Source organism: Physeter macrocephalus, chromosome 6 (genome assembly GCF_002837175.3).
Source record: "Physeter macrocephalus isolate SW-GA chromosome 6, ASM283717v5, whole genome shotgun sequence".
NCBI lineage: Eukaryota > Metazoa > Chordata > Mammalia > Artiodactyla > Physeteridae > Physeter > Physeter macrocephalus.
Window position 1 is genome coordinate 89,004,335 of NC_041219.1, and position 26,235 is coordinate 89,030,569.

General features: G+C 37.9%; 1 protein-coding gene across 2 annotated transcripts in view; it reads left to right on the plus strand.

Annotated features, from left to right (window-relative positions):
- Positions 1-6,450: 6,450 nt before the first annotated feature.
- Positions 6,451-26,235, plus strand: part of LIMA1 (LIM domain and actin binding 1) — an 82,428-nt gene continuing 62,643 nt past the window's right edge. Inside the window, exons 1-2 of one of the 2 annotated variants that reach the window (XM_028491353.2) lie at positions 6,451-6,565; positions 9,198-9,231. The gene's annotated coding sequence lies outside the window, so the exon portion shown is untranslated. The remainder of the gene's footprint in view (positions 6,566-9,197; positions 9,232-26,235) is intronic. The other variant, XM_007107459.4, reaches the window with a different exon arrangement.

Consider the following 26,235-nt stretch of genomic DNA (forward strand, 5'->3'; position numbering starts at 1 on the left):
AATATCGTATATTAATGCATATATGTGGAACCTAGAAAAATGGTACAGATGAACCGGCTTGCAGGGCAGAAATAGAGACACAGATGTAGAGAACAAACGTATGGACACCAAGGGGGGAAAGTGGCAGGGTGGTGGTGGTGGTGGTGGGATGAATTGGGAGATTGGAATTGACAAGTATACACTAATATGTATAAAACATAACTAATAAGAACCTGCTGTATAAAAATAAATAAAATTCAAAAAATAAAAAGACATATGCACCCCATTGTTCATTGCAACACTATTTACAATAGCCAGGTCATGGAAGCAACCTAAATGCCCATCAACAGACAAATGGATAAAGAAGATGTGGTACATATATACAATGGAATATTACTCAGCCATAAAAAGGAACAGTCAGAAAGAGAAAAACAAATATTGTATATTAACACATATATGTGGAATCTAGAAAAATGGTACAGATGAACCGGTCTGCAAGGCAGAAATAGAGACAGATGTAGAGAACAAACGTATAGACACCAAGAGGGGAAAGTGGGGGGTGGTGGGGATGGTGGTGTGATGAACTGGGAGATTGGGATTGATATGTATACACTAATATGTATAAAATAGATAACAAATAGGAACCTGCTGTATAAAAAAATAATAATAAAATGAAATTCAAAAAAAAATAAAACAAACAAGGTCTTGTAAGAAATTAATCTTAGCTAATGTCTTTGCCAAACCAGAATAAAAAGAATGAGAAAAATGCATATATGATGAAGTATATGCCTGACATAGAGCAGTGGCAGTTTGTAAACTACATGCCACCCATCTCAATCTCAGTACTAGATTTTTTAAAAATTGTAGTTGATTTACAATGTGGTGTTATAGACCAGTTTTAATAATCTCAATTTCAAGTTCTTTAGCTACAGTTTCCAATCAATTTTATTTTTGTTAGATTGGTGATAAATAGAATAAATTTTATCCAGAATATTTTTAAACAATTGACTTCTATTTCAGATACTGAATTGCAATTGATGACTTAGTGCCAAATAATGGCTTCAGGAAAATTTTCTAACAAATTTGCAGCTATTCCAGACTTCCTTTCCACTATTGTACAAGCACCATTAGAACAAAATGCAATTAAGTTTGCTTTCAAATATTATCAAGGCCACAATCATTTAGACAATAATGTATTAGAAATAATACACTCTGTTGTGGCTGACACAAGCAACAAATACCATTACCAATACAGAAATTGATTCAACTGTGCACTGGAGATAAATCACTAGGTTCTTTTCTTCAAACGTGTAGATGCCTGATCAATTATAGTAACTATTTGGCATTCTTTTCTATAATATTCTTAAATATCTTCATATAATTTATTTTGCAATATGGTCTGCTGTTCTTGTTGCATGTAAACAATTGTCTGTGTCTATTCCATTTTCCTCTTTCAACTTTATTGTTGCCCTCACTATCAGATAAAGGCCTACTATGTTCTACTAAACTGTGAAGAGTATTAAAAACATCTATGATAGTATCAATATTTTTATCATTTAGTTTACACACTAAATTGGAAATTGAGTCATTAGTTGATTCTTTTAACAAATCTTGAATTTTAGTACAGTCTTTAGGAAAATCATATTCCCTAATTTTTTTTTTCCAGAAAAGTGTGCCTAGTAGTTTTATTAGTACCATTTGGGGTTACTCCATATGCCCTCCATTCCTTGGACATATGAACATGCTTTTCTGCTCTCCCTCCCTAATGCTGAAATATCAAACAATCCTTACATACTAGTTTATATTCTTTTATTTCAAGCAATTTGTACTGCTCTGAAAACATAAACACTTGTCTTTTCATTCCAACAATCTGGAAGCACAAGGTTATCTACTTCCTTTGCTAACCATGATGGTGTTTCTTCAATGACTAGTTGTTCAACAACTTTGAAATTTTTTTCCATTAGCTTAGGTATCCCACAATTTTCACTCCTATCATTTTCTGTGTCTGTTTTAAACTTCATCAGATTTAAAAAACTTAATAAGCCACTCTGTTACTCTGGCATTTTAGGGCTCTGAATCTGAAAAATAATTTTAAGTTAGTAAAATTCACAATACTACTTGGGGGTTAACAAAATTTTTTAAAATAATTTTAATATGATTTTAGAAATAGCATAAATTTTATTTTTTAATTAAAATTTTTTTACTACATTTTAATTAGCTAAACCAATATTTTGTACCCTGCTTATAAATGCAGAGCTGGGTAAAAATAAGTCACAGATGGTATTCTTAGCTTTTGGTATTAATTTTTTTAATGCAAACTTCTAAGAATATGCTAATATTTGGTTTTATCTAAAAGATTTAGAAAGTGATATTTTGTTTCCACTATTTTAGAAATAATAGGTATGCATCTGTGTTTTTATATATATTATATACCTGTCATATACATTAGTGTATATAAAAATATGTGTATATATAAATTTGCATATATATGCCTGTTTTACATCAATTTTTTTTTTAACCTTTTGACCCTCTTCACCCATTTGTTCCCCGTTCCCGCCTCTGGCAACCATTAATCCGCTCTCTATATCTATGAACTTGTTTTTTCGGTTTTTTTTCCTTAAAGATCCACATGTAAGAGAGATCAGACAGTATTTGTCTTTTTCTGTATTATTTCACTTAGCATAATGCCCTCAAGTTCAATCCATCTTTTCACAAATGGCAAGATGTCATTCTTTCTCATGGCTGCATAATATTCCATTGTATATATACCACATTTTCTTTATCCATCCATCCATTGATAGACACCTAGGCTGTTTCCATATCTTGGTTTTTGTAAATAATGCTGCAATAAACATGGGGGTGCATATGTCTTTTTGAGTGTTTTCCTTTTCTTTGGATAAATACTCCAAAGTAGAAGTGCTGTAATATACAGTAAGTCTATTTTTAATTTTTTGAGGAATCTTCATACTGTTTTCCACAGTGGCTGCACCAATTTACATTCCCACCAGCAGTGTACAAGGGTTCCCTTTTCTCCACATCCTCACCAACACTTGTTATTTCTTGTCTTTTTGATAACAGACATTCTGACAGGTGTGAGCTTTTGATATCTCATTGTGGTTTTGATTTGCACTTCCCTGATGTTTAACGCTGTTGGGCATATTTTCATGTACCTGTTTACCTTCTGTATGTCTTCCATTGAAAAATGTCTATTCAAATCTTCTACCATTTTTTAATTGGATTTTTTCTTTGCTATTGAGTTGTATGAGTTGTATCTTTATAGACTTTGGATATTACCTCCTTATCAGATATGTATTATCTCCCATTCAATAGGTTGCCTTTTCATTTTGATCTCCTTTGCTGTGCAGAAGCTTTTTCGGATGATATAGTCCCACTTATTTTTGCTTTTGGTGTCAGATTCAAAAAATCATCACCAGACCTATGTCAAGGAGCTTACCGCCTGTATTTTTCCTTCTAGTAGTTTTATGGTTTCAGGTTTTACATTCCAGTCTTTAACCCCTTTGAGTTAATTTTTGTTTATGGTGTAAGACAGCTTCCCCAACACCATTTATTGAAGAGACTATCCTTTCCCCATTACATATTCTTGGTAACTTTGTCATATGTTAATTGACCATATATGCATGGGTTTATTTCTGGGCTTTCTATTCTGTTCCACTGATCTATGCATCTGCTTTTAGGCCAATGCCATACTGTTTTAATTACAATAGCTTTACAATATAAAGTCAGGGAGTGTGATGCCTCCAGCTTTGTTCTTCTTTCTCAAGATTGCTTTGGCTATTCAGGTTTTTTGTTTGGTTTTTGTTTTGTTTTGTTTGATTCCATTCATATTTTGGATTATTTCTATTCCTTTGAAAAATGCCATTGGGATTTTGATAAGAATTGCACTGAATCTGTAGATTGTTTTGGGTTGTATGGACATTTTAACAATATTGATTCTTCCAATCCATGAGCATGGAATATCTTTCCATTTATCTGTGTCTTCTTCCATTTCTTTCATTAATGTCTTATAGTTTTCAATATATAGGTTTTACACCTTCCTGATTAAATTTATTCCTAAATATTTTATTCTTTTTGATGCAGTTGTAAATGGGATTGTTTTCTTTATTTCTCTTTCTGATAGTTCATTGCTACTGCATAGAAACACAACAGACTTTGTGTTTTAATGGAGTCTTTAGCATGAATTTTAAACTAAAATACTAACTGTGCTTTTCGGTGTATACCTATACCTTCAGTGTGACTTGCTATTTCTTGAATATCTACTATCAGTTTTAATTCTTTTTCCAACAGTATCTCACAAAATCAGACTATGAATAAATTCTTGATTATGTTCTACAGTTAAGACCCAACTGTAATAGTATAATGATTAATCCTAAAAAGAAAAAATTCTTGATTATGATTTGATTCAGCAAAAAAAGATGCTCACATCACTGCCAAAGAAGTGTAGTTTGGACATGGATGCTGACTGATATTTTTGTTTAATTTAGTAGTAAGAAAAAAGCAAAACAGTGAACTTCACTGTTGGAGCTTCATTCATACGTCAATGACGTGAGCAACTTCTTTACTGAATTGGATAACAGTTTTTGAATACTGGAACAATACTTTAACCTTTTGTGCTACTCACGTCAAGGCCACAGATGTGATACACTGTTAAGTTTAGTTCTGCATTATTAATATTTTCTCCACTAGCCTACTGCCTGTTTTTAGAAATACAGCTTTATTAGAACACAGCCATGCCCACTTTTAATGTAAGAGTTGAGCAGTTGTGACAAAGACCATATGTACTGGAAGGCCTTAAATATTTACTAATCAGCTGTTTACAGAAAAAATTGCAAACACTTGGTCTAGAAAATCAACAATACAATAAACCAAGCCCTGATTTGTAGCATTTGCCAATTTCCATGGTGTAAATACTCCTATTGCACCCTATTTCATGCTACATATGTGACAAACATACAAACATGAACAGAGTTGGGCAGAAACACATACAACATAATAAGTATTTCCATCCTAGATACCATAGACAACCTTAAGAGTAATTAGTAAAATGAAGTTTAAAAAAGTGACGTTTTGAGTATTTATTACCTGTTTTTAACATATTTGTTAATTTATATAATTTGATTTTAATAGTGGTTATGCTTAACAACTAGCTCATAAAATCCCCCCAAAAAACAGCAATCAGCCTTGCAAACTGGTAAAAGCCAACTGTGGTGTACTACTAGCTCTATTTTCAAGAGGCCAGGAGAGCAAGAAGTAATTTGCCTGACAAGTGGCTGAGTCAAGATTCAAATCTAGGTTCAAATTTCTGACCCCAGATTCGGCTTCTTAATCTTCTTAGCAGAGAATAAGGGCTTTTATTGGCTTGTTTTTAAAAAAAAAAAAAAAAAAAATGGGGAGTGATAAATACTAAGGGAACTCCACAGGTAATAGAATGTATTTTCTGCAGTACCATCCTATATATTTGCCAGAAGTCTCTAACAAAACTGGCAGGCAGCACGGGAATATGAGTCTTGACGCTTGATACCTATTCTGAATACCCAGTCTGGGCTGGGTATCTGAAGGTAAAAGAAAACAACTGATTGGTCTATCCATCATCTGCCGTTGGAAATTTATTAGAAATCTTCGTTAACTGCTTTAGGAAGTGTAAATACAGGTGTTTACTACCACGAGCCCCGCATAGTGCTTATCGACCTACATGAATTCTGAAAAGCTTAAGAAAACTTGTGGTTTGAAACCTTACTACACGTGGGGCGCAGGAAAAGGAAAGGATATTCTCGAAGGGCCCTCATGCAGCCACACGTACCTGGGGCAAAATGTGCTGGCAGGATGGCCAAGTGCTAGGCCTCCCTACGTACTCTAAACCTTTAGAGCACAGCTCTAAATGAAGGAATGATAACGGCTAGAGCTGCTGGAGAACTTGGAGATCTGCCCTTGTCCAACCCCTTCATTTACATGAAGAAACTCTGCTCTAGTGAGGTGAGGCGACTTGAACTTCAAGCGGTGGAGCCAGGATGAATTTATACCTCTTTCCACTACACCCCACAGCCTCCTCTAGAACACCCTCCCTTCACAGAACTTACCCCAAAAGCACCAGGAATCTGGTTGGTGACTGGCCTACACTTGAACCTAGGACAAACCTCCTAGTCGCTCTTGAGTCAAACTGTGGAAGCTCTGAGTCAGCGTGTTAAAGCCAAAGTACACATACACACAGCTCCAGGTCGTGCAACTGCGTGGACCCCTCAAAGAACAAAGAGCGAGACACTGTCCCTGGTAAAACCAGCCACGCCCCTCACCACGCCGACGCAGCACCGCAGAGCAACGCGAGCAGCCGTGAGGAGGAGCACGCAGCCGGCGGCGCGCACGCTCACCCCGAGGCCGCGCGGGAGACGGTCTGACGTGCGCACCCCCGCGCCGGTGGGCGGGGTCTGGGGCGGGGCTCTGAGCCGGACCGGGGCGGGGCCGCAGGGAGCTGTAGGTGTTGCAGCTGGGTCACGACAGGTGCGCAAGGCAAAGCGCCAGGGACCCGTAGCAGGGCTGGTAGCAGCGCAGAGAAAAGACCGCTGTTAGCCAGGTAAGGGCCTTCTTTCTCCACATCCTCCACAGCCGGAGAGTGCGCGGAGACCTCGAATTCCCTCCACACCCTCTTTCTCCCGCGACTTTTGGGGGTGGGGGGAACACAAGGAGCGTGAACCCCTCCCCCTCGAGAAAGGGAGTGGAGGAGCTGCTGATCCTTTGCTCTTTCCTCACTTCTGGGTACTGCGCTGGGGTTGGAGTAATTATGTAGAGCGGAGCCTTTGCTGCCTGAGGGCGGGAACTGATAGTACGCCCTCCTCTTCCAACAGGAACACTCCTTTCTAACTATATATAACAATATATACTTTTTTGGTGTGGTGGAGGAAAGCGGCAGTTCATCAAAATTCAAAATAGTCTCCCAGGGAAATATCCTAATGATTCAACTGCTCTTTTCCATTCTCCATTTTTAGCCATTCTCTCCCTCTTCGATTTTTCTCCCCTTCCATTCAGCCTTTTGAGATATGTTGATAATATAGCAGTCCTTACAGCTGGATGTGTCACCCCAGAATCGCTATCGTGTACATATCTCTGGCACCTGTCAATACGTGGGTGTTAATATAAGGTAACAGTACACCCCTGGCTACACCTACTAAGCCTGAAGCTGTAGGTGCTGGGAGCTAACCATCTGGCACCCTTCCTTACCTCCTTACTGGTGCTTACAATCCTGGTGAGAGATATTTGAAATACTATTATCTTTCACCTAATTCCAGCTTTCAAAAGTCTGCCTAATCCAGATGGTTCTATTGACTTGACTTTTCAAGTTAGTCAAAGATACTTAGGGAGTTATCAGCCTTTAAGACAGTGACCCTTTAAAAGGGGAGAGGTCTTCTTTTGCATTAGGTGTTCTTTCTTTTGCTCTTGATTTAAGTGGTTAAATGGAATACTTTTCATTTGCATAGTTATTAATACTATTCACAAATAAGTATTTTAGAAACCATGAAATAACACTTTCTTCTGAGGTCTGATGTAGGCACAAAAGAAGATGACCCTCAATGAGCATTTCCTAAGCTCCTGTGGAGTTATAGCCTGGATGAATGATGATCATGTTTTAGGTAGACCTTCAAAAATGAGTGTGCGCATATGTATTTCTTTGTTTTGCATTGATAGAACAACACATAACATGGTACTAGGTAATCACTTTAAGAACTCATTTCATTTTTTTGGGCAAAACATTTATTGAGTGCCTCTTGTATTATCAGTCCTGTGGGTTCAAAGTTCTAAATGTTCTTACTCTAAAATAGCTTAAAATCAAATGGGTTAGGCAGGTCAATAGATACAACTTAGAGTATTAGTGAGGCCAGTGCTATACTAGAGATCAACCCAGAGTGCTGTAGGAGCATAGACAATGAAGTTTAAAAAAAATTCCCTCTTCTGCTTTTCCTTGAACACAAAACAAAATAAACAACAACAATAACAAAAACCTTTGAGCAATAGTGAGTGATCCTCTTCAGTCCATGTATTTGTGTCAGTCATATTCCTTACCTTATGTTCTGTCAACATTATGGCCTTTTGATAATGGGATTAGGACTTGTCATTAATTCTATGTAGTTCAGTAAATAGTTGGTGGAGCTATTTTCACAGTTCTGAATTGGGCCTAGAAGTGTTGTTATCATGTAGTCCCTGAACTCTAGAGCCTCTGGGAAGAGAATAATATATTGGCAACATTAGCAAAGCAGTGCCATTTTGTAAAACTTGGTCCATTGTGTAACTTTGTTTAGCTTGGTACATTCAAGTTTTGTTCCAGATTCTGGTTAAAGGTAGGCCAAATTTTAACCACCTAATAATTCTAAGAAAAGAAAGCTTCAGAAGTGAAAACAATTCAATTAACAGCACATCTTGATGACAGAGGATACTTTTTCTTGCTAAGGTACCCTCAAAATGTCTTTTTCTTTCTTTCTTTCTCTTTCTTTTCTTTTCTTTTTTTTGGAGCAGGGGACAGGGTGCAGGAGGAAAGGGTCAAAAATGTTTGAGGATTCTTTGCAGAGTTTTAATGATCTGAAGTCTGTGGTAGTCTGCAGTGTTCTTCATAAACTGCAGGCATGTAGTAACTGCCTACAGTGTGCCAGTGTTCTAGTATATAGAGGATGAACATGCCACAGTCCCTTCTATATGATTATGTTTTTCATTTTTAAAATAGATATTTTTTTAGAAAATAGTTCTGATGAACCTCGGGGCAGGACAGGAATAATGACGCAGACGTAGAGAATGGACTTGAGGACACGGGGATGGGGAAGGGTAAGCTGGGACGAAGTGAGAGAGTGGCATGGACATATATACACTACCAAATGTAAAACAGACAGCTAGTGGGAAGCAACTGCATAGCACAGGGAGATCAGCTCGGTGCTTTATGACCACCTAGAGGGGTGGAATGGGGAGGGTGGGAGGGAGGCACAAGAAGGAGCGGATATGGGGATATATGTGTACATACAGCTGATTCACTTTGTTATACAGCAGAAACTAACACAACATTGTAAAGCAATTATACTCCAACAAAAATGTTAAAAAAAATCAAATAGAGATTTTGAGTTAATAATACAGATGATGGTTGTTTCATTTGGCAATGAGCCATGGTACTTGATGAACACATTTCTTACCTCCTTTGACATTGTTTCTCTCTGTTCACGCTCTAGGAAAGTGGTCCCACCAGGAATTTTTGGAAAGACAGTAGGTATTTGCATGTATTTTGTGTATCTACGATGATTTTGTTGTTTACTTATGTTTTCAAGTACAAATTTTAATTATTGTTCCTCTTAGAGTTTCAAATATGTGGATTTCCTCTGGTATTTTTCTTTTTTTTTTAATATAAATTTATTTATTTATTTTATTTTTTTGGCTGCATTGGGTCTTCATTACTGCACACGGGCTTTCTCTAGTTGTGGCGAGCAGGGTCTACTCTTCATTGCATTGCACGGGCTTCTTATTGCGGTGGCTTCTCTTGTTGCAGAGCATGGGCTCTAGGCACGTGGGCTTCAGTAGTTGTGGCTTGAGGCTCTAGAGCGCAGGTTCAGTAGTTGTGGCTCACGGGCTTAATTGCTCTGTGACATGTGGGATCTTCCCGGACTAGGGCTCGAACCTGTGTCCCCTGCATTGGCAGGTGGATTCTTAACCACTGCGCCACCAGGGAAGTCCCTCCTCTGGTATTTTTCAACATTTAGAGCTTCTGTATCAGAAAGGTTCATCAAAGACATATATACAACACAGACACAAAAGAATGTTGAGAGTGTGGGAGATCATTAGACATCTTTGCCATAAAAGGCCACCTAACCACAAATTGGGAGAATTTGTCATTATTTATGTTGACAGCAAAACTAGTTTTCAGGCATTCTAAATTCCATACACTCATAAATAGGTGACTTTCACTGAGATTGGAATTGTACTCTTTCTGCAGATAGGAAAAAGTGTGCCTTGGTTCCTAAGTCAGGAATTTCCATAAGAAAAGACTTTTTTTTTTTTTTTTTTAGTTTGGTATGATCTTTCACTGTATGTTTTTTGATAGGAAGTTAAAGTACTTTATTTTGGATTGTGTACAGTAATCTCCAGGTGATGTTAAATTACTTAACACAGACTCTTCAAGGTTCTTTAGTAACAAATGAGTGGTTGTAAGTTGAGTAGTTTCTACTTAATGGTTGTGGAATTGAGATTCTATGGTAAATGGTACTCTTGGTGGGCCATACTGATTTGTTTATTCTGTGACTGGAGGGAAAGTCCTTGAGACTCAGTCAAGTTATTGTGCTAATGCAGACCTCTTTTCATAAACAGGACGAGGTTTGACCCAACAAGAAATCCATTATTTAGCATGTCAGATGATTTCTTTATATTTGAAAATGTTTCTAGAAACTTCACACGTCCAGTCATAAGAAGTTAACATGGGGAATTCCTTGGCTCCACACTCTCACTGCCGAGGGAAGGCCCAGGTTCAATCCCTGTTCGGGGAACTAAGATCCCACAAGCCGTGCGGCATGGCCCCCCCAAAAAAAAAAAAAAAAAAGTTAACATGATACTATGAAATTTTACATTATTTTTATTTTTAAAGAATTTCTTTAATACTGCTCTGAAACTAAGAACTTGCATGTTTAGGGGAAAAAAGATAACAGCTTTTTTGTACTTCTGGTAAGTGTGGAGCTGTTTTTTCCCTTATTTATCCTATAATGGAGCTCACTAAATGGAAACTTTACAATCCCTCAAACATGCTTTTTCTTGTACACCAAAGTATTACCAATTTTTGTTTCATTACCCATAGATTAGTCATCCTGATATGCTTTTACTTGGTTTTAGATTTCCACAACCTTTTTCCCCCATAAACTGAAGCTTAAGCAAATAATTTAAGCACAGGACTTCTTTTCCTCACAGTCAATTTTATTGAACAGGTAATATTTGCTCAGATTTGGTTTCCACCACCAGCACTAGAGGAAACCGATCTGTCCATGCGTAGTACCCAGTGATTTCCCACTAATGGCCCTGTCACTGTCCTCCTCCTCATCACTTGACAACATTTGACCAAGTGGACAACTTTTCTGTCCACTTTCATGTGGCTTTCTTGATGTGACTACCTGGTTCTCCATCTAACCATTTCCTTCCATGATCCTTCACTGATTCACAGTCTTTTTGCCCCTTAAATGTGTGTGTTTGCCATGGTCCTGTCCAGCATCCTTTTCTCCTTATACTCTCTCCCCGAGAAATCTAATCTATTTCCATGACTTCAACTGACACCTGAATGTGAGTGATTTACAAATTAATCATCTTTAAAACCTCTTTTCATATTATATATATAATTCTTGTTTTATTTTCACAGATACAAACATCCATACATATTTTGAAAATAAGAATTATATATGCTAGTTACAGAAAACCTGGGAAAAAAATAAATCATGAAGGAGACAAAATAGTCCATAATCTGTTCTGCAGAGAAGTACTATTTGGTGTATTTCCTTTCAGTCTTTTTTTTTTTTTTCCTTTGATACACACAAACACACTCACATAAACACACAGGTAATTGGGTTCATTTTATTACAGTAGATAGAGTTTTGTATCTGCTTTTCCACTTTACATTATGCCATGATTTTCCATGGCATCAAAATTATTTGAAAACAATTTTAATGGATGTTTAATACCCTATTGTATTGATGTTGCAAAATTTAACTGTGTACTTGGGTGTTTTGATTTTTACACCATTATTAATAAGTGAAAAAACTGAGAACAAATTTATGCATAAATCTTTGTACAAATCACTCATTATTTCCTTAGGTTAGATTCCCAGGAGTTTAATTACTGGGTCAAGGGGCATGAAAATTAAAAAGTACTGCTGTCAAATTGTGTTTTCATAATGACTAGATTAATATTCTCACCTATAGTGATTGTGAGGGCCTCTTAGTGCATCCTTCGTTAACACTGAATCTTATTTTTTTATCTTTACTAATTTGATAAGCAAAAGTGATTTAATTTGTATTTCTCTAATTACTAGTGAGAGTGAACATTTTTCATACCTTCATTTCCATTTCTGTGAATTGTCTTTTGGTTAATCTGTTCCCATTTTTAAATGTCTTAATATTTTAATTATGTTTTTTATTTGTTTGTTTGGAGTTCTTTCATTTATTTGGGGCTTCGGGGGAGGGAGTACAGGTTTTTATTAGGCCAAACTGAATGAGTGGAGTGATTAAAGTGGAAAGTGTATAGAAGTTGACATTATGGTGTTTTACATGTCCATTATTTTGAGAATCCAGAGCTTGTGATGGATGGAGCAGCACTGCAAAATGGAAAGGGTGCTGGCTTAAGAGTCAGGATTCCCATCTTAGCGTTGGGAACCAACCACTTAGGTGATCTTGGGCGAGTCATTCATCTTCTCTGAGCCTCATCTGTAAAATGAGAGGGTTGGGCTATTGATCCCCAAATCCATACAACCTATGTATCGAAAGGATGACTTATGAACCACTGCTCACTAGACATTGTGAAATTATTTTCTGTCCCATCCCTAACCCGGCACACATTTTAAATAGATAGAGCCAAGGAAAGACTGGACGCAATAAAGGCAGTTTCCCTAGGGGTATCAAGGCTTAGTGGAGCTTGGGGGCAATTTAATGTATTTGTACCCTCAAGACAATAGAAGTTACAACAATCGGTATTTTTAGGCACTCCTGTAGATTGACACTTGATTACCTGGTAAAGTACATGGAAAGAGCCCTGCTAATCTATGCCACAAAGCCCGATCATCTCTAGTGCATATAAAGCAAGTCTCTTTATGACAAGATGTTTAAGCTACCAAGCCAAGTTATTTAATAACTTCCACTATTCCATACAGAAGCTATTCTTAGTGTTTTTTTCTTTGTGATTTGTATAAGCTCTTCGGTTTTCTGTTTGTTTGTCTTTAACTCTTAGTTCCGTAACCAGGGGTTGAACCCGGCCCTGGCAGTGGAAGCGCTGAGTCCTAACCACTGGACCGCCAGGGAATTCCCATATAAGCTCTTCGTTTTAAGAATATTAATTCTTTGTTCTATGGTCAAATGTTTAGTTATTTTAATTTCGTACGTGGTATATTATTTCTTATCTATAGATCTTCTTCTTTGGGATTTCTCTGTTGCTTTTATGTTCAGAAGTCTTTTGCCATCCAGAGATGGGTTAAGTATTCACTTCAATTTCCTTCTAAATTTTATGGTTTTACTTTTTATATTCTTTAATTTGTCTTGAATTTACTTTGGAGTACCTAACCAGTATGTTTAGTGCCTTTGCATATCTTCTGAGCCCAGATCCATATTTCCAACACCTGGTAGACCATGTGAACGGTCCCTCTGCACCAGGCATTTGCATCCACCTAATTTCCCTAAGGACAAGGCTAGAAGTTGCGTTGAACACTTCCGTCCTTCTCTCCTCCCACATTTAATCACCAGCTTTGGTTGATACTATCCCAAGAGTGATAATGGCTCTTTCATCAGTCTTCTAATTCAGCTCCCCCTTTTTTGTTAGAGTCCTTGAGCAATCCTTAGAGTTGGCTTCAGTTTTTCCCTTTCAGTCCAGACTTGTCATAAAAAAATAGAACACTGATTTTCAAAGTATGGTTTCCTGATTATCTGTCTCAGAATCACCTGGGGTGTTGGTTTAAAAAGGAGATTCTTAGGTCCCACCTAGACTTACAAATCAATGTATCTGGAGGGATGGGGCATGGGAATCTGCAGTTTTAACAAGTACCTGAAGAGATTCTTTTACATACTTAAGGGGAACCAAAGCCCAAGTAAATCAAGTCTAAATTTCTCTGCATGCCATTCAAGAACCCAACTCCCACACCCTGACAGCCTATTTTTCCAGGCTTATCTCTCACATCACTACCCACCCACCTGGCACTGTAGCCATACAATGATTCACGGTTTCCTGGACCCACCCTGTCCTTTCCTGCCTCTGTGCCTTTGCTCATGCAGTTCCCACAGCCTCAGACTCGCCCCCCTGCCCCCTGCTTAAATCCTTTTTCCTTAAGAGCTCAAATAAAATGCTACTTTAATAAAATGAAGCCTTTTCTAAAGTCTTCTATTTGAATCAGTGGCTCCCTCCCCAGCCTTCAGTTGGCACTTTATTTTTACTTCATTTTTTACCTTAGTGCTGTCACTATTTATGAATTATTGCTTCCTTAATAGATTGTAAACCTTCTAAGTGTGAGAACCTTGCCTCTCCTTTTCATTTTGCAACCATTATACATGTAATAAGCAATTAAATACTCATAGAATATATTAAATATATCTCATCTTGCAAACACTATTTGTCTAACAATGTTTGACTTCACATCACACTGAGAATAAAATTAAAATCTTCTGCCATTCCTTGTAAATCCTATTTAAACTGGCTCTGTCATCATTTCATACTTCTTACTCACTCCCTAGCCATATTATTCCTGCCTCAGGGCCTTTGCATTTGCTATTTCCTTTGCCAGGAAAACTATCCCATCTCTTCTCTTCACCTGGATGGCTGCCTGTCTTCTCCCCATCATTCAGGTTTCACCTCAAATGTCATTCACTCAAAGAGGCCTTCCCTGGCCAGTATCTAAAGTATCTGCCCCCTTTCCTACCACCACTCCTGTTACTCTCTTTGTATTTCCTTCACAGTACTAATCACAGTGTTTAATTGTCCATCTTCCCCAGTGGAATGGAAGCTTCATGAGAGCACAGACCTTGTCTGGCACTTTTAGTGTTATATCTTGAGCAAATAGAGCATTGCTTGACACATGGTAAGTGCTCAAATATTTGTTGAATGAATGAATGAGGCTTGAAGAGAGATTTCTCCTTTTAACAAGTCTTGTTTTGGTTTGCAATCCAAAATTTTGTTGTGTTTTTTTTTCTTAATGGACAACAGCTTGAGATAGTTCCATCAGGGTTCAAATCAGGTAGCAGTCTCTGAGGATTTCTGAAGGTAGCAGGACAAAGGTTTGGATACTGTGATAGGCAGGATTCAGTTCCACCTGAGTGCAGGTTTTCCAAGATGTTCCCAGGATCCAGGCCACTATTTTACTACCACTGTCAGCATCTACTTTCAGAGTTATTACTGCTGGCCAATGCTAACTAGTCTATTAGCTCTCATTACATTTTTAAAAGCAAGTATAGCAAAACTAGAACCAACTGACTAGAATTTTCAAGCAACCAGAAATTTTATTCTGCTTTCCTTCTCTAGGAGAAAAATAAGAACGCTACCTAGAATCCTCAAGGAAAGATGAAATTATTTTCATTATACTTACTACATGCCCTGAAATAGGACAGTGTATTGATTAGAGAAGTTTTTAGCAACAGTCTTAATTAACCAAGGGGTTTCTTGTTAACATCTAGCCAAACCAGACAATGTTAAGTAATCAGTTCTAATTTTTTTCCAATTTCTCCTCATTGGGTAGAATAATTTTTAATTCCGTTAATTTTTTTCCTTAAAACTGGCTTGAAATTTTATTAAAAATTGTAATAGTTTTTATAGCAATTTATACATTTCAAAGTTGTTATACTTTTATTTTCTCACTTAATCCTCATAACCATCCCTTGTGAATTATTATCTGTTTTTGAGATAAAGAAACTGAGACCTACCCAAAGAAGCTGATTGACTTTCCCATGGCGAATAAAAGACCACTACTCAATAAATGCCTCTCAATGGCTTTTAAAAAGCAGCACCGTAATTTGATGTAATTTTAGAAGGTAAACATTAAAATGTAATTAAATCATTAACATTAATATGTTTGTAACCAGTCCTTAAGAAATATGATGCATAGCATTGGTTCACGTAAGTAGCAAAATTTTATCATTTCTGTGACTGTGTGATTTGGTTATTCTTTATGTGACCAGCCTCGGCTATGCTTGTCCTTGATTAAAGCATTGTTCTGGGTTAGCTTCTCAGATTTTTACAGAAAGGAAAGATTAGAGAACTTGCCTAGAGAAGAGTCACTTTTCAGTAAACCTGTTTTAATTCTCCTACTTGAAGGGATTGGTTAAATTGATCTGAACTGGCTTTTAAGATTGAGCAAGTCCTGAAAAAAATACATCATCTAAAATTTCAGATAAGAAGAATGGAAGCCAGGCCCTTCCTGGAAATGGCCAGGAGTGAAACTAAGAAGCCCTGTATTTGGAGAAAACTTGATTAATTATTAAGGACAAAGGACTGGTATAAGGAGGTTATATCTTTAACAGATGCAGCCTTCTTAAATAAGTGTATATATTTCTTCTGCTTTGACATTGCAAAGAAGACTCTTTAATTAGCCACTTTGTCTTAATTAGCATGTAATTTTCAAGACCTGGGAGTATGTAGTTCATAGACAGACCCTCAATTATGCAGGTGGGCCTTTGTCAAGATATGTGGGAACTGAGAACTAGGATAATACTGTTTTTCATTCATATAACAGATATTTATTGAGCTCCTGCACTGTACCAGGAACTGATATTTGATGCATCTGATGTTGTATGAAATGGTACAAAGGTTAAAGAAGAAACAGGAATTCAGGGTAAATCCATGTTTTGTGTAATGGCCTCAGTCAACTCTAAATTCCTATATTCTTTTTCCAATTAACTGTACTTTTCTCTAATTTTCACTTTAAATTTGAAGTTATTGACATCATTATCTGTGGAGGCTTTATTTTGTTTTGTGTTTTGGATTTTTTTGTTTGTTTTGGTTTTTTTTACTTACTTGGAGAGATTTTCCTTGCTATGTGTGAAAAAATATTGGGAAAAAACCTCACTGCATTGGACTATGTTTGTCCTTACAGTGAGTTAATTATCAACTGGGAGGAAGGGGGAAGAAGAACCTAGTGAATAAGTAACACATTAGATTTGAGAGAAGAGATGGAATTAAAATTGGATTCGATCTGGTAATTCCTTAATTTAAAGAAAAAAAAAAGAAAGGTTCTTGGTTGGTTCTTCATGACCTAAAAATTTTAGACAGAAGTCAGTTTGTAAAGGCCATAATTGGGGGTTACTCTTTAAACTGTCTAAATAAGCTTTGTGAAGATTACCACAATTATGTAAAAAGCTAATGTGGGTTTCAAAAGTACAAGAAGATAAGATATTCAAATGAATGAATAAAGTAATAGAAGCATGTAAGAAAATGATAATTATATCATCTTCAACTTAGAGTTTTTACAGAGGTGTTGAGAACACCTAAAATTTGGCCCTTTCAAGGTATAATTTGACAGAGGTTTAGACTTTTTGGTACAGAGAAATGGCATCAGAGTTTTGAGCAGCTGTAGTTTTTCTGGTTGTAACTACCAGTTTCTCAGAGACAACATCAGAGATGCTCTTTTTTTAAAATTGCTGATTTAACAAAAATAAGTAGACCATGAAGTACAGTGTGCATTGGAACTGCATTTCTGGTTTATCTTTTGTGCTTGAGATCATTTTTTTTCCATCCCAGCCTTCTAAAAAATGAGTAAGAGCTAGGATTTATTTAACCTCTCTGGGCCTCAGTTTCTTCATCTGTAAAGTGGGACAATACTATTCTGAGTGTGTTACTATGAGGATTAATAAATTTATTTTTGCAAAACAATTAAAACAATATCTAGTACATGGTAAATGTTCAGTGAATGTTAGTTATTGTTATTACCACCACTACTGTCAATATTTATTAAGCACTTATTATTATTATTATTTTTGTGTGTGTGTGTGGTACGTGGGCCTCTCACTGTTGTGGCCTCTCCCGTTGCAGAGCACAGGCTCCGGACGCGCAGGTGCAGCGGCCATGGCTCACGGGCCCAGCCGCTCCGCGGCATGTGGGATCTTCCCAGACCGGGGCACGAACCCGCGTCCCCTGCATCGGCAGGCGGACTCTCAACCACTGCACCACCAGGGAAGCCCTTTAAGCACTTATTTTAGCACTAAGCTAAAAGAACATCTTAGAGATGATGAAACTAAAGCTTAGAGTGATTTTCCTAATTTTACTTAATAGATAAGTGGTTGGGAATTCCTGGCAGTCCAGTGGTTAGGACTTGGTGCTTTCACTGCCAGTGGGCCCGGGTTCAATTCCTGGTTGGGGAACTAAGATCCCGCAAGCTGGGTGGTGTGGCCAAAAAATAAATAAATAAATAGATAAGTGGTAGACTCAAGATGTGGACCTGAGCTGAAAGAAACTGGGGCAGAATTGACTTACAGGTGGAACAGGCTGGGGTATGTGACCCAGCCGTTTCCGTTTCTAGTTTTGAGACACTTTGAGACTGGCCCAGACCACCCCCAGATACAGGGAGGATGTGATTTTCAGTAAATCATCAGAGCACGGACATTAGGGTCTGTCAGACTTTTTCAAATCCTGGCTCTGCCACTTACTAGCTGTGTTACTTTGAGCAAGTTATTTAACCTTTCTGAGCCTCTTCCTCTGAAAGACGAGAAAAGTATTTATTTCATGGTATCATTAAGGATTAAGTGAATAAGATCAAATGGAATGAATGTCTTTGCATATAACTGATCCCTATGCTAAGGTGACTCAAACTTTTACCTGATTCTGACACAGTCATCTAGATGGTGGGTGATTAGGGTCTATGTCTGGCTCCCTGCTCTGGCCTAATGACCCCAGGATCAAGCCAAAACTGCACTCCCAAAGCTGTTTTTACATTGGAATCATAGGGGACTCTTTTCAGAAAAATTAGACGTGTTTGGACTCCACATGAGAGATTCAGATTCCAAAGATGATCTTGATATTCAGAGCACCCTTCCCCACACAAGACTAAGCCTTAGACTGGCTAGTTGAGGGTAGCAGCTGAAGCATAACCACAGAGAGTGATCTTAATGCCTGGATTGTCACATAGTGTCAGTCAGGCTTCTCACAGGGTTGTGCTGTGCTGGGAATATTAATGAGCAATCAAGGGGTGGGTGCCCTACAGAAGAGAACTCTACAGAAACGAAGATCTCATCTGTATAGTGAAGCAACATTTCTATTTGGAAAGAATATTAATGAGATCTGGATAGGAATCAGACACCAGGAAAGACAGCTGCTGTGAGAGGCAATTTGAATTGTACAAGGAGTTACACATGATATTCAGAAGGTCCTTGTGCAAATTTAAAAAGTAATTAAGTTGTAGAGATAATAAACAATTTATAAATGACCTTTTAAAAATAAATGTAGTTTCAAAAAGTAAGTGTATTAAGTGGCCAATATACATTTAAAAATATGCTCAACCTTCCTTATGATTAAAGGAATAAAAACTAAAACAATAATGTACCATTTTTCACATATCTAGCAGATTGGAAAAAATAAAAGTGATTAATAATGCTCAGTATGGGACTTCCCTGGTGGTCCACTGGTTAAGACTTTGCCTTCCAGTGCAGGGGGTGGGCGTTCAATCCCTGGTGGGAGAGCCAAGATCCCACATGCCTCGTGGCTGAAAAGCCAAAACATAAAACAGAAACAATATTGTAACAAATTGAATAAAGACTTTAAAAAATGGTACACATAAAAAAAAATAATGCTCAACATTGACAAGGATGTAGAGAATAAGCTTTCTCATATAGCTAATGGTTCAAATATACATTGATGCAAAATTATATATAAATTGATGCAACTTTTTCTGAGGAACATTTGGAAATGTCTATTAAAAATTTTAATACATAGGTCTTTTGAACCTATGAAATGCTGTTTTAGGAAGTTACACCGTAGATGCACACCTAAAAGTAGGCAATAGTAGAAGCATGTTCACTGCAGTCTTGTTCTTAAAAATGAAGAACCTAAAACAACATAAATGTTCATTGACACGGGCCTCATTAAATAAGTCATAAACTGTTGCAGAGTGAAATAGTATGTGGTACTGAAAGGTTGAGGTAGATCTGATCTGTACATCTTAATGTGGGAAGATGTCCAAGAAGAAATAATTACTGAATAGCACATCAACATAAAACCATTACAGTTTTTAAAAATTTGTGTTCACGTGTGATGTGTGTTAACTTCTCTGTGCCTCAGTTTTCTCATTTGTAAGATAGGCATAGTGATAATAGCTTCCTCATGAGCTGTTGTGAAGATAAAATGAGATAATGTATATTGAATGCTTAGAACAGTGACTGACACATAGTACTATGTGTTTGCTCTTATTAACATGTATAGGCAATATCAGAAAATCTTTACTCCAAACTGTGACAGAGGTTACCTTTGGGAAGTAGAATTGGCTTGGGAGAAGGGGTGGACAAGAGCAGGTAGAGACTTCTGTTTTGTATATTGTATATTTCCACCTAATTGTTTATGATGAGCAGGCTCATCCCTTGACCAGTCACTCTGACCAAGGAAGCTAGACAGTGAAGAAAATGGCAGCTTGAAGTGTTTGTTGAGACCAGCAGAGGAGACGTTCCCCAAAAGGAAGGAGGAGGGTGAAGGAGGGTGGCAGTGTGGGGAAATGGGAGGGACGCTGATGGATTACACCTTGGCTGCTGGAACTATTTTTGAAAACTACTGACCTAATTAAAGAAAAAAAATTTTGATTGCACATTCCAACATTTATATATGGACTTATCCTTTTTGCAGTTTAGTTACGTTTATACTAAAAAAGTGAATAATGTTTAATTTGACTTTTTTAAAAATTTTATTTATTTATTTATTTATTTTTATTTTTGGCTGCGTTGGCTCTTCGTTGCTGCGTGTGGGCTTTCTCTGGTTGCAGTGAGAGAGGGCTACTCTTCATCGCAGTGCCTGGGCTTCTCATTGTGGTGGCTTCTCTTGCTGCAGAGCATGGGCTCTAGCCACTCGGGCTCAGTAGCTGTGGCTCACGTGCTCTAGAGCACAGGCTCAGTAGTTGTGGCGCACGGGCTTAGTTGCTCCGTGGCATGTGTGATCTTCCCAGACCAGGGCTTGAACCCGTGTCCCCTGCATTGGCAGGTGGAATCTTAACCACTGTGCCACCAGGGAAGCCCCTAATTTGACTTTTTTAACTTTTTATTTTATATTGGAGTATAGTTGATTAACAGTGTTGTGTTAGTTTCAGGTGTACAGCAAAGTTAGTTTCAGGTGATACATATACATGTATCTGTTCTTTTTCAAATTCTTTTCCCATTTAGGTTGTTAAATAAAATCTGGTATGTATTTTACACTTACGGAACATCTCAATACAAACTAGTCACATTTCAAGTGCTCAATAGACTTTTTTTTTTTGGCCACGCCATGAGGCTTTTGGGATCTTAGTTCCCCGACCAGGGATCAAACCCATGCTCCTTGCAGTGTAAGCACGGAGTCCTAACCACTGGACCGCCAGGGAATTCCCCTAATTTGACTTCTGAATAGAAACTACAAAAAGTAATTGCTCAAAGTGCCCAAAACAAACATTTGAGAAGAGATGGGTAGTAGCTTTTCTAACAATTATGAAATTAAAATTTCAGTGTTTTAAAGAGACCACTAATTTCTTTCCATTATACAATATTATAAAGAGAGTAATTTTTGCACTAAAAAAAAGTCAAACAGCTGAAGCAAAAAAATTACGTTTATGAATTATTTTTTATCAGAGTCTAATGACATAGGCCTTGTTAAGACAATGTGACACGTAAACTAAGCCCAAATATGTATCCTGTTAATGAAGCCTCTGGAATAATGTTTATTGAATGTGTCTTAGACACAGAGGCATATGGAGACTGACAAGATCGGGCTGTGACCTCAAGCTATGTGCTAGGCATGGTATACATTTATTATCTCCTTTTATGTTTAGAACAACCCTGTAGTGTAGTTTATCATCCTCATTTTACATAGAAGAAAAGGGTAGTACAGAGGTCACCATGCATCTGGTTAGCACTGGAATCAGAATTGGAGTCAGTTGGTGTTTCCATGATAACTTACTGCCCTGCCTCCAAATAACCATTGTGGGAGGATGGGTGAAGTGAGCCCTGTATGGCGGTACACTGAGAATTCTCAGGGACCTCAGTGATATCTATCATCTAGTCTAGTGACTTTCAAACTATAATTTTTTAAAATAACAGTTTTATTGAAACATAATTCATGTAACATACAATTTACCTATTTAAAGTGTGCAATTCAGTGGTTTGTGGTATATTAACAGAGTTGTGCAGCTATCACCACAATCCATTTTACAACATTTTCATCACTTCCTGGAAAAACCCCATAACCATTAGCAGTCAGCCCTTCTCCCCCATCCCCAAGTGGTAGGCCACCACTACTCTACTTTCTGTTTCTGTAGATTTGCCTCTTCTAGACATCTTCTATAAATGGAATCATACAATATGTACTCTGTTGTGACTGGTTTGTTTCACTTGGTATAATTTTTTCAAGATTCATCCATGTTGTAGCATGTATCAGTACTTCCTTTTCATGGCTGAATAATATACCTTCATATGGATAAACCACATTTTGTTTATCTGTTCATCAGTTGATGAACATTGGGGATGTTTCCACTTTCAGAAACATTCATGGACAAGTTTATATGTGGATATGTGTTTTCATTTCTCTTGGAGATACACACACATACCTACATACATACATACCTAGGAGTGGAATTGTGGAATTGCTGGGTCATACAATAATTATATATTTAACCTTTTGAGGAACTGCCAACTCTTTTCCAAAGCAACTGCACCATTTTAGATCCCCATCAGCAGTGTATGAGGGTTTCAGTTTGTCTACATCCTTGCTGACACTTGTCAAACTATAATTTTTTTTTAACCACGTGCCACAGTGAGAGCTATTTTACATTCTTACCCAGTTTATACACATACAAACTGCAACAAAAGCTTTATAAAAGAATATTTACCTCTACTTTGTGTGATGCACTCTAAGATTTTCTGTTTCATTCCATTTTTCATTAACATAAACAAACAAGCATGCTGGTTCTGACCCACTAAAATTGATTTCATGACTCATTAATTGTGACCTGCAGTTAGAAAAACTAGGCTATTTTAACCCCTTCATTTTACACAAGAGGAAACTGAGGCCTTGAGAGATGACTTGTTAAGCAGATGATAGTGTTAATTAGTGGTAGATTAAATAAAGATTAGAGCTCAAGCCTGTTGGCTTCTTGCTTTAACTTTAACATCTCAATAAATTTTAGTTACCCTCATATTCAGTAGATAAAAATAAATTGGAATTTCTATTCAGACCATATTTTTAACCATGTATATTTTTCTCAAGCATTGTTTTAATTTCAGCAACAAACCAATCTAGAGAAAAAAGAGTAAAAAGAATTCAACTTTGGGAAGTCCCCATTGGTCCAGTGATTAGGACTCAGTGCTTTCACTGCGGTGGGCCTGGGTTTGATCCCTGGTCGGGGAACTGAGATCCCACAAGCCTCGAGGCATGGCAAATAAATAAATAAATAAGCTGTTAAAAAAAAATCTTCAGAAAAAAAAAGAACTCAATTTTATTATCATGAGTTATTGGTCTGCACAATATTTATTTATTTATTTATTTATTTATTTTGGCTGTGTCAGGTCCCAGTTGTAGCACGTGGGATCTTAGTTGCGGCATGCATGTGGGATCTAGTTCCCTGACCAAGGATGGAACCCGGGCCCCCAGGATGGAACCCGGGCCCCCTGCATTGGGAGCGCAGAGTCTTACCCACTGGACCACCAGGGGAGTCCCTGCACAGTAATTTTGTGCCATCTGGGCAGGGAAGTTCTAGATGAACCTAGATAATGGGCAACAAGTTTATCAGATCAGTGACCCAGGTTCATTTTGTCCAAACCTCAGTTAACCTTTGAAGGGCAGCCATTTTTCTTACACTGCCAAATTTGAATGACAGTGTAAAATTTGAAATGAACAATATAAAAACATTTCATGCTGCTGTTTTTCCATTTTTCTTGGAATACGTATAGATCTTAGACCTTTTTATTTCAATGTTTCCAGCATATGATGGGGAGAGACTTCCAACACTAGAATCACTTCAAGGTTCTTGTTAAAATGTGGTCTTCCTGGACCCTACTCCAGACCTAATGAATCAGAATTGTGGCATGGGACCTGGAAATCTGTATTATAAACAAGCTTCCTGGGTGCTTCTTATGAACACTTGAGTGTGTGACCTACTGAATTAAATCTCCCCCCTCTTTATTTCTCATCTTAGATCTCTTTTAGTTTCTAGAATTACTATTTAGCTTTATTACCTGAAGAGCCAGTTATTTGTAAGAAATAACATTTGTAAGAAAATACCTGAAATATTCCAACAGAGGGAGTGAACTAAAACAATCTGTATAAATAAGGTTACGTTGTATTCTGCCTGAGTTTAATGCTAGAGACCATTTTTTCAGTGGCTATATCCTCTGGTTTCCCATTATTTGGAATGATTTATCTCAGAATAAACAAACATAACCCCCTGTTTTGTTTCACTTTCTTTCCCCCGAAAGTACTAGTTTATAAAAATAGGTGAATCCAACAAATGATTTCAGATACCTGGTAAACCTCCCTTCATTTAACAAATACTTGAGTACCCACCCATGTGCCAGGCACTGTTCTGAGAGTTAAAATACAATGTGATCAAAAAAATGCAATGTGGGGCTTCCCTGGTGGCGCAGTGGTTGAGAGTCCGCCTGCCGATGCAGGGGACACGGGTTCGTGCCCCAGTCTGGGAAGATCCCACATGCCGCGGAGCGGCTAGGCCCGTGAGCCATGGCCGGTGAGCCTGCGCGTCCGGAGCCTGTGCTCCGCAATGGGAGAGGCCACAGCAGTGAGACTGCGCGCCCGGAGCCTGTGCTCCGCAATGGGAGAGGCCACAGCAGTGAGAGGCCCGTGTACCGCAAAACAAAAACAAACAAACAAACAAAATACAATGTGATCAATGTTGGGGTAGGTATAGTCCTTTGGAAACTTAAGGGGAGCCTCTTAGCCCAGTCTTCGGGGTTAGGGAAAGCATCTGGAGGAAAGTGTCATCTAAGCTGGGACCTATATCATAAGGCCAGGGAGGGTCTGAAGTATTTTCAGACAGAGGGAGCAACATGTACGGAGGAAGGCCCAGGCTCTTAGCCCCTATGCCATTCTTTCTTCACTATGTGTCACATGTTAGGCATTTTTGATGAGCGAAGGTTAATGATGGTATACTCTTCAGAGAGGTGAATCAAGTGCCTGTGGTCAACGCAATTAGAAAGAGGCACAGTGAGACCCTGGAAGTCCTCTTTTTGACTTCAGACCTTGTACACATTTTGTTACCGTTATACTGTCTTTCATGCTGTGTTATTTATTTTATATAAGCAAAAATTCATATGCCAGCTGATCTTTGGAGAAAAATTATCTGTGGTTAAGTAAACTTAATTTGAAGGGTAATGGTAAAAGGATGCTACATATGATTTAGGCTGTATTATGTTGTGTATTTATGTGACACATGAAGCTATCCATCATGCAGTGGAAAGTCAGGAAGGTTAGGGCTTATGATACAGCTTTGGGAATCATTTGGTGTAAGTGACCTTTGATGACTTCAGCATAGGTGAGCTTACCCAGAGAGAGGAGAAATACTGACCCTTGAGTAATGCCTAGGAACAGGGGTGAGTGGAGAGAGAGAGGCAGAGAGGATTCCATGAGAAAATTGTGAATGATTTAAAAGATAGGAAAGGAAGCAGGAGAGTTCCATTTAAGAAAAAACAGGGGGAAATACAATTTCAAAAATGAGGGATTAATCAACAACTCAAATGTCAACAGAGAGTGATAAAAACTGAGACATGGTCCTTGGATTTGATAGTAAGAGGTCTTCAGCAGAATAATTTCAGCAGGATGGTGGGAGTGGAAGCTGCACCCAAGTGGGATGAATAGAAGATAAGGAAGTGGAAACAATGAGGACCCGGAAGCTAAGGTTCTAAAGATGGGAGCAAGGTGAGATGGTAGTTTGAGGGGGGAAAGGGTTTAAGAGAAAAAAGGATTATTTCTTTAATCAATATATACAAATTTCCACACACACCCCCTCCCCCCGCAGAAATGTGAGCGTGTTTTTAGGGCAAAGTCAGAGGTGGAGGTAAAGTTAGGGTCTGGGGAAGATAGAAGAGTCAGTATTGTGACACATATTTTTCTCCTGACATAGGCCAGGTAGGGGGAATGATTATATCTGAGGGTACTTTCTTCTTCTTTTATCTCTGGAATAGTAACATGTAAATTGCTTAGGGTGAATATTTGTAAGTGCCTAGTGAAGATTGCTCTGATTCTTTGGTGAGCAGTTTCCAGTGAAATTGCTTCTCAGTTTTACAACTTCTTTTTTCATTACTTTTGCCCTGGATCTTAGTGTTTTTCTGTTTTGTTTTGTTTTGGGGTTTTTTTTGGCCACGCCATGCAGCT